General features: G+C 36.8%; 1 non-coding gene across 1 annotated transcript; it reads left to right on the top strand.

Annotated features, from left to right (window-relative positions):
• Positions 1-6125: 6125 nt before the first annotated feature.
• Trnas-cga (transfer RNA serine (anticodon CGA)) lies at positions 6126-6207 on the top strand. Its single transcript has one exon. It is a non-coding gene; the product is annotated as a tRNA-Ser (tRNA).
• Positions 6208-12403: the final 6196 nt, after the last annotated feature.

Below are 12403 nucleotides of genomic sequence, written 5' to 3'. Positions count from 1 at the left end.
CTTCTATGATGAGAGAACAATTAGATAAGAAAGGATGGATGGGGGCTATATGGGACCGATTTACAGCAGAATACAGGAAAGTATAGAGCTGGTGTTCAGAGTCGATAGCAAACAATGGAGGTGTGACAGAAACAGAAACAAGAGATACATACTACTATCATATATTTATATAGATATATCTCCGTACTGTATGTTTATATAGATATCTCCTTACTGTATGTTTATATAGATATCTCCCTACTGTATGTTTATATAGATATCTCCCTACTGTATGTTTATATCCCTACTGCATGTTTATATAGATATCTCTTCTTACTGTATGTTTATATAGATATCTCCCTACTGTATGTTTATATCCCTACTGCATGTTTATATAGATATCTCCTTACTGTATGTTTATATAGATATCCCTACTGTATGTTTATATAGATATCTCCCTACTGTATGTTTATATAGATATCTCCCTACTGTATGTTTATATAGATATCTCCCTACTGTATGTTTATATAGATATCTCCTTACTGTATGTTTATATAGATATCTCCCTACTGTATGTTTATATAGATATCTCCGCACTGTATGTTTATATAGATATCTCCCTACTGTATGTTTATATAGATATCTCCCTACTGCATGTGTATGTTTATATAGATATCTCCCTACTGTATGTTTATATAGATATCTCCTTACTGTATGTTTATATCCCTATTGTATGTTTATATAGATATCTCCCTACTGTATGTTTATATAGATATCTCCTTACTGTATGTTTATATCCCTACTGTATGTTTATATAGATATCTCCCTACTGTATGTTTATATAGATATCTCCTTACTGTATGTTTATATCCCTACTGCATGTTTATATAGATATCTCCTTACTGTATGTTTATATAGATACCCCCCTACTGTATGTTTATATAGATATCTCCCTACTGTATGTTTATATAGATATCTCCTTACTGTATGTTTATATAGATATCTCCTTACTGTATGTTTATATAGATATCTCCTTACTGTATGTTTATATAGATATCTCCTTACTGTATGTTTATATAGATATCTCCCTACTGTATGTTTATATAGATATCTCCCTACTGTATGTTTATATAGATATCTCCCTGTATGTTTATATAGATATCTGTATGTTTATATAGATATCTCCTTACTGTATGTTTATATAGATATCTCCCTACTGTATGTTTATATAGATATCTCCCTACTGTATGTTTATATAGATATCTCCCTACTGCATGTTTATATAGATATCTCCCTACTGTATGTTTATATAGATATCTCCTTACTGTATGTTTATATAGATATCTCCTTACTGTATGTTTATATAGATATCTCCGTACTGTATGTTTATACAGATATCCCCTTACTGTATGTTTATATAGATATCTCCGTACTGTATGTTTATATAGATATCTCTCAAGTTAAAGTATATGATATATATACATATACATCCACCTACTGTAACAGATCAACGTTAGATAAACGCTTACGTTATGTTATGAAACACGATATATTTAGGAGTATTGATTTAACTGAGATGCAGTTTGGATTAAATGTTGTAATTGTACAGTATCCATATAAACACGTGACAAATCACGTGCATCCGTCTATGATAAACCTAGGTCTTCCCTAATGTAAGTTGAATGTTCACAGTTCACGTTCGCCCTAGGAACAGAACAGCTTCATTGCTGAATCTGAGTGTCAAAGAAAAAAAATACTACTGTTACCCTTACTGAAGTCTGACCGTCACATAGATCTCAAGCTTGTATATTTCTCTGGTCTAATATTCAAATCTAATTACGACATGAGGATTCACAAGGAAATGCAATTACAACAAAGGAACTAAAAATCCAACGAAACACATCGCCATAATCAAATGAAAAAAAAGAAAGTTGAAATAACGACGGACGCAATTGCTAATGACTTGAGTTATAGCTATAGTAGAACAACAATTCGCCAGTGCTGTTCAGACTGAGAAAATGGATGGCTTAGATGAATTCCTGACAGGCCTCTCGATCACCGCGATCGCTAAGCAATGTTCTGTCTTATTATCAGAAATAATCCTTCTCTCTGACAAGCCAAGAAATATATTCATTAAGGGCTCTCGACCATTCAATGAAAACAAAGTCAAAATGTTTATCAAAGACATGGTGGTTTTTCAGGTTCCGCTCTGCTGTTTTTGGCACTGCTGTTCTCGTGTGTCCAATATAGTGTGATAGGGTGCCCATTACTGTTGTCTGTCGAGCCCCACTCTGACGGACGCAACACTCAAGATTTCCCAGACCTTCATTAATGGACATATAACAATTTTACAGGGAATCAATCTTTCTTTCAATTTTATTGCAATCTTAAAACCAGTGACATCGATCAAAATACTCCTCAGTTATAAGTACTAGACAGCAGGAAGGATCAGTTTACATGGTGCGAACATTTTTACATATTTATGATTGAAATAAGTTATAATCCCTGTCAGTGTTGGATGATTTTTAACACCGTTACATATTGACATGATTGCTGAAAACAACATGTTCGATACATGTTATCTGTGGGCGTTTATCACATGATTCGCCTATTATCCAGTGAATTCGTCAATTTCTGTATATCATAGTAACCTGGAACGTTTTTCATTGGCTGTTCCAGTCAGAAATATGGACAATATGGATAAAGAATTACGTCACGAGTTGAAAATAAAGCAACGAAATTGCTGTCTCCATTGCAGTTTGTCCTCCACTATTTTACTTTAAGACCTGTCAAAATGTAACGTCTCTAAGATGTGTCATGAGAAGTGTCTCAAGCTTCCACCAAGCCTCGCAAAATTATAGTCTTATAAGACTCGATAAATACAATAACATATAAAATGAAAGCTCATTTCAGAGCCAACATCTTCTTAAATGTGATCTAAAATTAATTAAAACAGTCAATTTTAGTGAAAGCGTTTTTTTCTAGGAAAGCGTCACAATGACGCTGAACTATCCATATCAAAATCATCAAAAGTGTGTGTTTATTACAGTAGAGAAGAGTAACATCGTTAATTTTACAATAAAACGAAGAAACTATTTTGATATGTTTTCTGAATACAACGCTTATTTAATGTATGTGTATAAATATAAAAATGTCAAAAAAAAAAAAAGGGAAAATATTTTCATGTTATGGAAAGAACAATATTAATAAAGAACACAAGTTTTCTTACCACAGCTAAGAGATTTATTTACCACCCGTTTATTCTAGAAGGGCGATCACAAGTCAGAGTATTAAATATCCGGGATCTCAGGTTGGTCCTTTTGTATAACGTTGATTTAACGTTAATGATAACGAGCTGCTTGCTATTTTTCTAAACTAAGATTTTTTTCGCCTTTATTTGTATATGTAATTTTTTAGGTATTGCAGAAATATCCCTTCTAATTAATTTCAAAGATAAATACTTAATTACAAATACTACACATTAACACCAAGAAACGTTTCGTCTTGGATTGCATTCGGAATAACGAAGTTTGCAATCGGTAAGGAGCCTTTAAGTTGTCATCTGTTTACCTCGGTCAGCCATGGGAATATACCACAGGGACATTATTTAAAGAAATATTTATGAACTCATCGGAATGGAAATAGATAGATTTCTCCAACTATTTACATTTTCTAATAACATTGCTTATAAGTATTGAATGGCTTTGCTAGGTATGCTCTTTGCCTAATATGGTTAACTGTAGATGTGGACAGCTATATTTATTCTTTGATCAAATCAGGAGGAGGATGTTGGGTCGATGGTGTTCCCCACACTGAGACATTAGATTACTACTGTATTATGTCCAACTGCCAGTATACCATCCAAACAAATCTATTTATCTCCAACTATTTTCCACAAATATAATCTATCGCGCGGATTTACAAGTTTTCTCGAGGGTAAATCTCTCTCAGTAATATACCCATATTCAACATGAGACATTTTGTACTTTATCGCAGAAACCATCTCATTTCATCAGCAAGAAAAACCGTTCATTTGTCCCCGAAAACTTATTTAGGAATCTTTCGCGGGCTTGACTAACGACACAAGGAATTACATACCAAACATTCATCCTAATAAATAAGGTTTACAGAAGAGCTGTTAAGACGGCAAATAATCCACCAAATAAACCATCCGTCGTTTTGGCCATATTTCATCGTTAATATCCAGCGAAACTGCAATTATTTCTTTTGGCGGTCATTGAGAGGAAGACGGCAGCGACATGTTGTAATCGCTCCGCCAATACACAGCCAATTATCTCGCGGGAACAGAGTCAGATTTATGAAATGCTGACGACATAATACCGGGTTGTCATCTGAAGTAAATCGTTTTGATTTGTATGCTAAGCCAAACGTAATATTTCGCGATGTCTGAGTACTAGGTTTGGCTTAATTAAGAGGGATCACGCTCGCTCCGGACCAAATCGGGCTCGAGATTTAGATGACACGAGCCACAGGTCCATCCGGGTCGCAAGAACGCTTTAAAGACGTACACTGTTCCAGGACACAATGGAACATACATGTTTCTTTTGTAATAATTTTATAAGATTCCGTGTTTTTATGATTGTTTTGTATGATCCATACTAGATCTACAGAAGGAAGAAACGAACAATAAAATTGCACATGTTTTAATAGAACGTGTGACATTCATGATATGTATCAGTAGTAATTTACAAAATAGACAAAATGCGGTGCTGCGAAATTGCACTTTCGTGAATACTTGTACATTGTAGCTAGATTAATTTCCATAATAGTGCTAACATGGGTACAATCTTGGGGTTACCAGAACTGGTCTATCTTTACTTATTATTTAAACTATCATACATCTTTTCTGATACCTACAGTCTTAAGTAGTAAAGTCGGCCGAAACCCGTCAACATTACGACAGTTATGAAAGCAGTATATAATTTTGGCGATAAACCATTTAAGCGCACGTGCTATAGGTTTCAAGTTTTATAGGGGAAGATTTTACAACTTCCCTAATGTACATTCGTCTTAATCCAGTACTAATCCATCTCGTCATTTCTCGCTACTTACTTAGTTCCCAGTTGGTATCAATGATGAATGATAGGCTATGTGACATTTTGGAGTTTCCATTTTATTACAGCAATCATTGTCATTGCACTACATAACTGGAGGGATGTATAAATATATACATAGATATTACCAAATACTCATCCCAAAGTCATGAAGTTTGTCGGGTATCTTTTACGTGCCAAGGGACAATCTAAACGATACATATTTTTTTTATATATATTATATATCTAAATTGCAGTCAAACGTAATTCTGATTTATTATGTAATGAATGAATGAGTTAATGATAGTACAATAACAACGCTTACACTGCAAAATCGGTAAAACGAAAATAAAACAAAAACCGAATAAATGGTTTATACACAATAAATACGAAAAAACCCAAGAAATCATGTGTTCCGAAATGCTGCTTTTACATCATGGACGATGCCAGTAATATAAACGCAGATAAAATCCTGGAATGGCACGTTGTCGAAATAGGAACAAGAGAAATAATAAGCTGGGCTATTAGTTTCACGTTGACAAGCATGACACACATTGATATGGCTACAGGTGCCAGCCATCCAGTTATCTCAGTTGGTGAGAGAAACAAACAAATTCGTAAAAGATTGACACATTTCAATTAAATGCAACTAATTATTTAGTATTTAGGGACGTCGCTGAGATGAAAAAATACCTGCTAAAAACCAGTGCATGATTTTATGAGGCGACTAATGTGGAACATTCGTACAGCCCCGTGACTTTTCTTTGTTTTCCTATCCACCCATATTAGCCGTGACGTCCTATGACAAACTGACAAACGTGTCATTGACACATGTCGGTGACATCACTATGGTAATTCATTAATCAAAATAGACATTTTTATTCATTTGGTTATTGTTAGATGAACTGATAAACTCAGAAACGTGTATGTTTTATTCTCAACCCATGCATTTTTTTCAATCGGGAGATAAATAAAACCGTGATAATAATTCTATCAAACTACTCGGTATGGATCTAATGTTTTAACTTCGTATGTCGCTATGTATCTGAATTATCACACCTTACCACACATGGTCAGGATTCTGCATGTGTAGTCAAGGTGGCCGAGTGGTTAAGGCGTTTGACTCGAAATCAAATGGGCAGTGCCCGCGCAGGTTCGAATCCTGTCCTTGACGTATGCTATTTTTTAAATGTAATATTTCATATCTTCTAATCTAGGGATTTTATTTTGTAACCGATCTTCGCAATATTCAGGTCTGAGTGATTTTGAGGCATGGATAAATTTTAATTTAACCAACAAATAATGAAATGCGATTGATAGAATGGGAGGGAAGGGGTAACGAAGGAGCGAGCGGTTAATTGTGCTTCAATACTAAATTGTTATATCGAAGTTGAGTTGTGCGTCAATTTCAACTCGTTATACCAGAATAAATTTGTGTAGCAATACCAACTCGTTATACCGAAGTCAAGTTGTGTGTCAATATCAACTCGTTATACCGGAATGAAATTGTGAAGCAATACTAACTCGTTATACCGAAGTCAAGTTGTGTGTCAATACCAACTCGTTATACCGAAGTCAAGTTGTGTGTCAATACCAACTCGTTATACCGAAGTCAAGTTGTGTGTCAATACCAACTCGTTATACCGGAATGAAATTGTGTGTCAATACTAACTCGTTATACCGAAGTAAATCGTGTGTCAACTTTTACTCCGAAATAACGGCGTCTAGCTTTGTACTGAAGTTTAGATCACTACGTCAAAGTGTATCAATGCTTACTTAGCAAAACCAAGTGGGCCATGTTGGGTAGCAATATTGGCTGAAAAAAGAACTTTTTAAAATCTGATGTTGAAGATTACCGCATTTTTTTAGCTTCACTATCTAAGACTAGAATCTCAAATAACCATTTTGTAATTCACCAGATAACACTTTGTAATTCCAATTAAAAATCATTCCACACATTAGCGAGACAGGACAATAGGGAAATGGTGGAAACACGTTTTATTTTCTAATTAAATCTATACTATTTCTCTAGATCTACTTACCGATGTAACCACTTAATTTCAATTAATCTGAGCTGTTTTATGTTTGTTAAAAATCCATGGCGCACATTGTGCAGTGTCATTTTCTCCACAACGCCGGTGGCACAAGGCTTAACAATGCGATTGCTTTCTTCAATAAAAAAAACGAGGCTCTGCCTTTTGGTTGGCTCGTTTTTTTCTCTCTCTAATGGGAAATATTTGATGACCATTTCTTAAGACAATGTTGCATTTACAGACAAAGAAATCAATAGTGGCAATTGCGTTTTAACAAAGACATTGTGATGAGTCCAATCTCGAGTTTCCGCCACGGTGCTCCAAACAATTGTAAGTGACGGGAGCAGGAGATTATTTACTGTAACATCCCGCTCCATATTCATCGGCACATCAAGATCGCTCAGCCAGTGAAACCCGGCTCCCCGTCATCGACTGTTCACTCGTGATATTTCCAACACTGTGTATTTGACCTTTCCAATTACCCCATAATTAATATAGAATATAAAAAGTGCCCTCGGCGAACTTCGAACCTGATTTAATGAGTTATCATTTGAGCCATTTTAATATCTCAGCATTAACGCACTGTCGCGGAGGATCGAGGGTTAATCTGTTCGGAGCCTGGCCTTTGACAAATTTCATAATATTTCAATTAAGTTTGCTAGTGTTACTACATTCAAAGCACCATAGAATATTGGATTACTGAACTAATTGAAGATATGGATGACGAGAAAATTTACGGCGCTGAGAGATATTAAGACAAAACGTCTGGAAATAGAACTCGATTATGTTCTATTTCGTCACCTTTTTGCTTCAAAAAAATGCATACACTCTCATATCGCGTATTTTTGCGCCCAATTTGATAGGCTTCTTCGCTCTAGCCCGCGTAGCTTTCATTGTCATTAAACATTAATACGATATCTGCCAATATTGCGAACCCCGAGGTATTGCTACTGTGAGGAGGTCCTCCATTTTGAAATATTTTATTCGTTGAGGGTGCTAACATTTTTAGACATCATCATGTCCCTGTATTAGAAGGAATGATTTTATGTCAGGTATGGAAACATGTCCACAGCATATAACACATGTACATTAATTCACAACGATACAATGAAAATCAAAAATCCGAAATCAACCGAAAAATAAACATGATATTAACCGATCGCAAAGTGATTCAAGTTTAAGTCAGAAATAGACCCTAAAAACTTATCACATATAAACCGAAAAAAGACTAGGAGTTACGATTGATTGTATAAAATATTTGAAAATTTTCTTCGCTAGTACTTTTGTGTAATCTGTCTAGCATACTTTTTTGTATATTTTGTGCATACATTTCTTGTGCATAATTGTTTGTTTTTTCTTCACTATTTGCAAAATTTCACCACAAATTTGTGTACTCTTCCTTTTCCATTGTTTATAGTTGTGTGTGGATGTGTGCGTTTTGTTTGTTTATTTGTTTTGTGAAATTGCAGTTATTTCAAAGTTAAAAAACACTAGGAAATAAAAGACTTTGAATATTTCAATAAACAACTCTTTCTGTAGGACAACAAAAGAAATTGCGACATAATTACAAAGTGATCATTTCATATTCCATACGCTATGTCGGGATAACAGAGAAAGGCTTTATGCCGGGATAACAGAGAATGGCTTTATGTCGGGATAACTGAGAAAGGTTTTATGTCGGGATAACAGAGAAAGGCTTTATGTCGGGATAACAGAGAATGGCTTTATGTCGGGATAACTGAGAAAGGTTTTATGTCGGGATAACAGAGAAAGGCGTTATGTCGTGATAACAGAGAAAGGTTTTATGTCGGGATAACAGAGAAATAATCTATGTCGGGATAACAGAGAAAGGCTTTATGTCGAAATGGCAGAGAAATAATCTATGTCGGGATAACAGAGAAAGGCTTTATGTCGGGATAACGGAGAAAGGTTTTATGTCGGGATAACGGAGAAAGGCTTTATGTCGTGATAACAGAGAAAGGCTTTATGTCGGAATAACAGAGAAAGGCTTTATGTCGGGATAACAGAGAAAGGTTTTATGTCGTGATAACGGAGAAAGGCTTTATGTCGTGATAACAGAGAAAGGCTTTATGTCGGGATAACAGAGAAAGGCGTTATGTCGGGATAACAGAGAAAGGCTTTATGTCGGGATAACAGAGAAAGGCTTTATGTCGGGATAACAGAGAAAGGCTTTATGTCGGGATAACACAGAAAGGCTTTATGTCGGGATAACAGAGAAAGGCTTTATGTCGAAATGGCAGAGAAATAATCTATGTCGGGATAACAGAGAAAGGCTTTATGTCGGGATAACGGAGAAAATCTTAATGTCGGGATAACAGAGAAAATCTTGATGTCGGGATAACACAGAAAGGCTTTATGTCGGGATAACAGAGAAAGGCGTTATGTCGGGATAACAGAGAAAGGCTTTTATGTCGGGATAACAGAGAAAGGCTTTATGTCGGGATAACGGAGAAAGGCTTTATATCGGAATAACAGAGAAAGGCTTATGTCGTGATTTCGGATAAAGGCTTCGTGTCGGGATAACAGAGAAAAGCTTTATGTCGGGATAACAGAGAAAGGCTTTATGTCGGGATAACGGAGAAAGGCTTTATGTCGGGATAACAGAGAAAGGCTTTATGTCGGGATAACAGAGAAAGGCTTTATGTCGGGATAACGGAGAAAGGGTCTATGTCGGGATAACAGAGAAAATCTTAATGTCGGGATAACAGAGAAAATCTTGATGTCGGGATAACACAGAAAGGCTTTATGTCGGGATAACAGAGAAAGGCTTTATGTCGGGATAACAGAGAAAGGTTTTATGTCGGGATAACAGAGAAAGGCTTTATGTCGGGATAACAGAGAAAGGCTTTATGTCGGGATAACAGAGAAAGGCTTTATGTCGGGATAACAGAGAAAGGCTTTATGTCGGGATAACGGAGAAAGGCTTTATGTCGTGATAACAGAGAAAGGTTTTATGTCGGGATAACAGAGAAAGGCTTTATGTCGGGATAACAGAGAAAGGCTTTATGTCGGAATAACGGAGAAAGGCTTCGTGTCGGGATAACAGAGAAAAGCTTTATGTCGGGATAACAGAGAAAGGTTTTATGTCGGGATAACAGAGAAAGGCTTTATGTCGGGATAACAGAGAAAGTCTTTATGTCGGAATAACAGAGAAAGGCTTTATGTCGGGATAACAGAGAAAGGCTTCGTCTCGGGATAACAGAGAAAGGCTTTATGTCAGGATAACAGAGAAAAGCTTTTATGTCGGGATAACAGAGAAAGGCTTCATGTCGGGATAATGGAGAAAGGCTTCGTGTCGGGATAACAGAGAAAAGCTTTATGTCGGGATAACAAAGAAAGGCTTTATGTCGGGATAACGGAGAAAGGCTTCGTGTCGGGATAACAGAGAAAAGCTTTATGTCGGGATAACAAAGAAAGGCTTTATGTCGGGATAACGGAGAAAGGCTTCGTGTCGGGATAACAGAGAAAGGTTTTATGTCGGGAAAACGGAGAAAATCTTGATGTCGGGATAACAGAGAAAGGCGTTATGTTGTGATAACAGAGAAAGGCTTCATGTCGGGATAACAGAGAAAGGTTTATGTCGGGATAACAGAGAAAGGTTTTATGTCGGGATAACAGAGAAAGGCTTTATGTCGGGATAACAGAGAAAGGCTTTATGTCGGGATAACAGAGAAAGGCAATATGTCGGGATAACGGAGAAAGACGTTATGTCGGAATAGCAGAGAATGGCTTTATGTCGGGATAACAGAGAAATGTGTTATGTCGGGATAACAGAGAAATGTGTTATGTCGGGATAACAGAGAAAGACTTTTTGTCGCGATGAAAGTGTACGAAACTGTGACTCTGTGACAGTGTAAGACACTCAGATTCATTGACAGTGTACGACAAAGTACGGCGCTATATAACGGTGACAGTGTACGACAGTGTACGACACTATATAACGTGACAGTGTACGACACTATATAACGATGACAGTGTACGACACTTTAAAATGATGACAGTGTACGACACTATATAACGGTAACAGTGTACGACACTATATAACGGTGACAGTGTACGACACTATATAACGGTGACAGTGTACGACAGTGTACGACACTATATAACGGTGACAGTGTACGACACTATATAACGGTGACAGTGTACGACACTATATAATGATGACAGTGCACGACACTATATAACGGTGACAATGTACGACACTATATAACGATGACCGTGTACGACAGTGTACGACATTGTACGACACTATATAACGGTCAGTGTACGACAATATATAACGGTGACAGTGTACGACACTATATGACGGTGACAGTGTACGACACTATATAACAGTGACATTGTACGACATTATATAACGGTGACAGTGTACGACACAATATAACGGTGACAGTGTACGACACTATATAACGGGGACAGTGTACGACACTATATAACAGTGACAATGTACGACACTATATAACAGTGACAATGTACGACAGCATATAACGGTGACAGTGTACGACAGTGTACGACACTATATACAGTGCCAGTGTACGACACTATATAACGGTGACAGTGTACGACAGTGTACGACACTATATAACGGTGACAGTGTACGACACTATATAACGGTGACAGTGTACGACACTATATAACGGGGACAGTGTACGGCAGTGTACGACACTATATAACGGTGAAAGTTTAAGACACTATGTAACGGTGACAGTGGACGACAGTATATAACGACATTGTACGACGCTATATAACGGTGACAGTGTACGACACTATATCACGGTGACAGTGTACGACACTATATAACGGTGAAAGTTTAAGACACTATGTAACGGTGACAGTGTACGACAGTGTACAACATTGTACGACACTATATAACGGTGACAGTGTAGGACACTATATAACGGGGACAGTGTACGACATTATATAACAGTGACAGTGTACGACAGTGTACGACACTATATAACGGTGACAGCGTACGACATTATATAACGGTGACAGTGTACGACACTATATAACGGGGACAGTGTACGACACTATATGACGGTGACAGTGTACGACACTATATAACAGTGACATTGTACGACATTATATAACGGTGACAGTGTACGACACAATATAACGGTGACAGTGTACGACACTATATAACGGGGACAGTGTACGACACTATATAACAGTGACAATGTACGACACTATATAACAGTGACAATGTACGACAGCATATAACGGTGACAGTGTACGACAGTGTACGACACTATATACAGTGCCAGTGTACGACACTATATAACGGTGACAGTGTACGACAGTGTACGACACTATATA

Source organism: Ylistrum balloti, unplaced genomic scaffold (genome assembly GCF_031769215.1).
Source record: "Ylistrum balloti isolate Yb309-2 unplaced genomic scaffold, AGI_CSIRO_Ybal_v1 Utg370368, whole genome shotgun sequence".
Classification (NCBI taxonomy): domain Eukaryota; kingdom Metazoa; phylum Mollusca; class Bivalvia; order Pectinida; family Pectinidae; genus Ylistrum; species Ylistrum balloti.
This window is presented reverse-complemented; position numbering and strand designations above follow the sequence as displayed.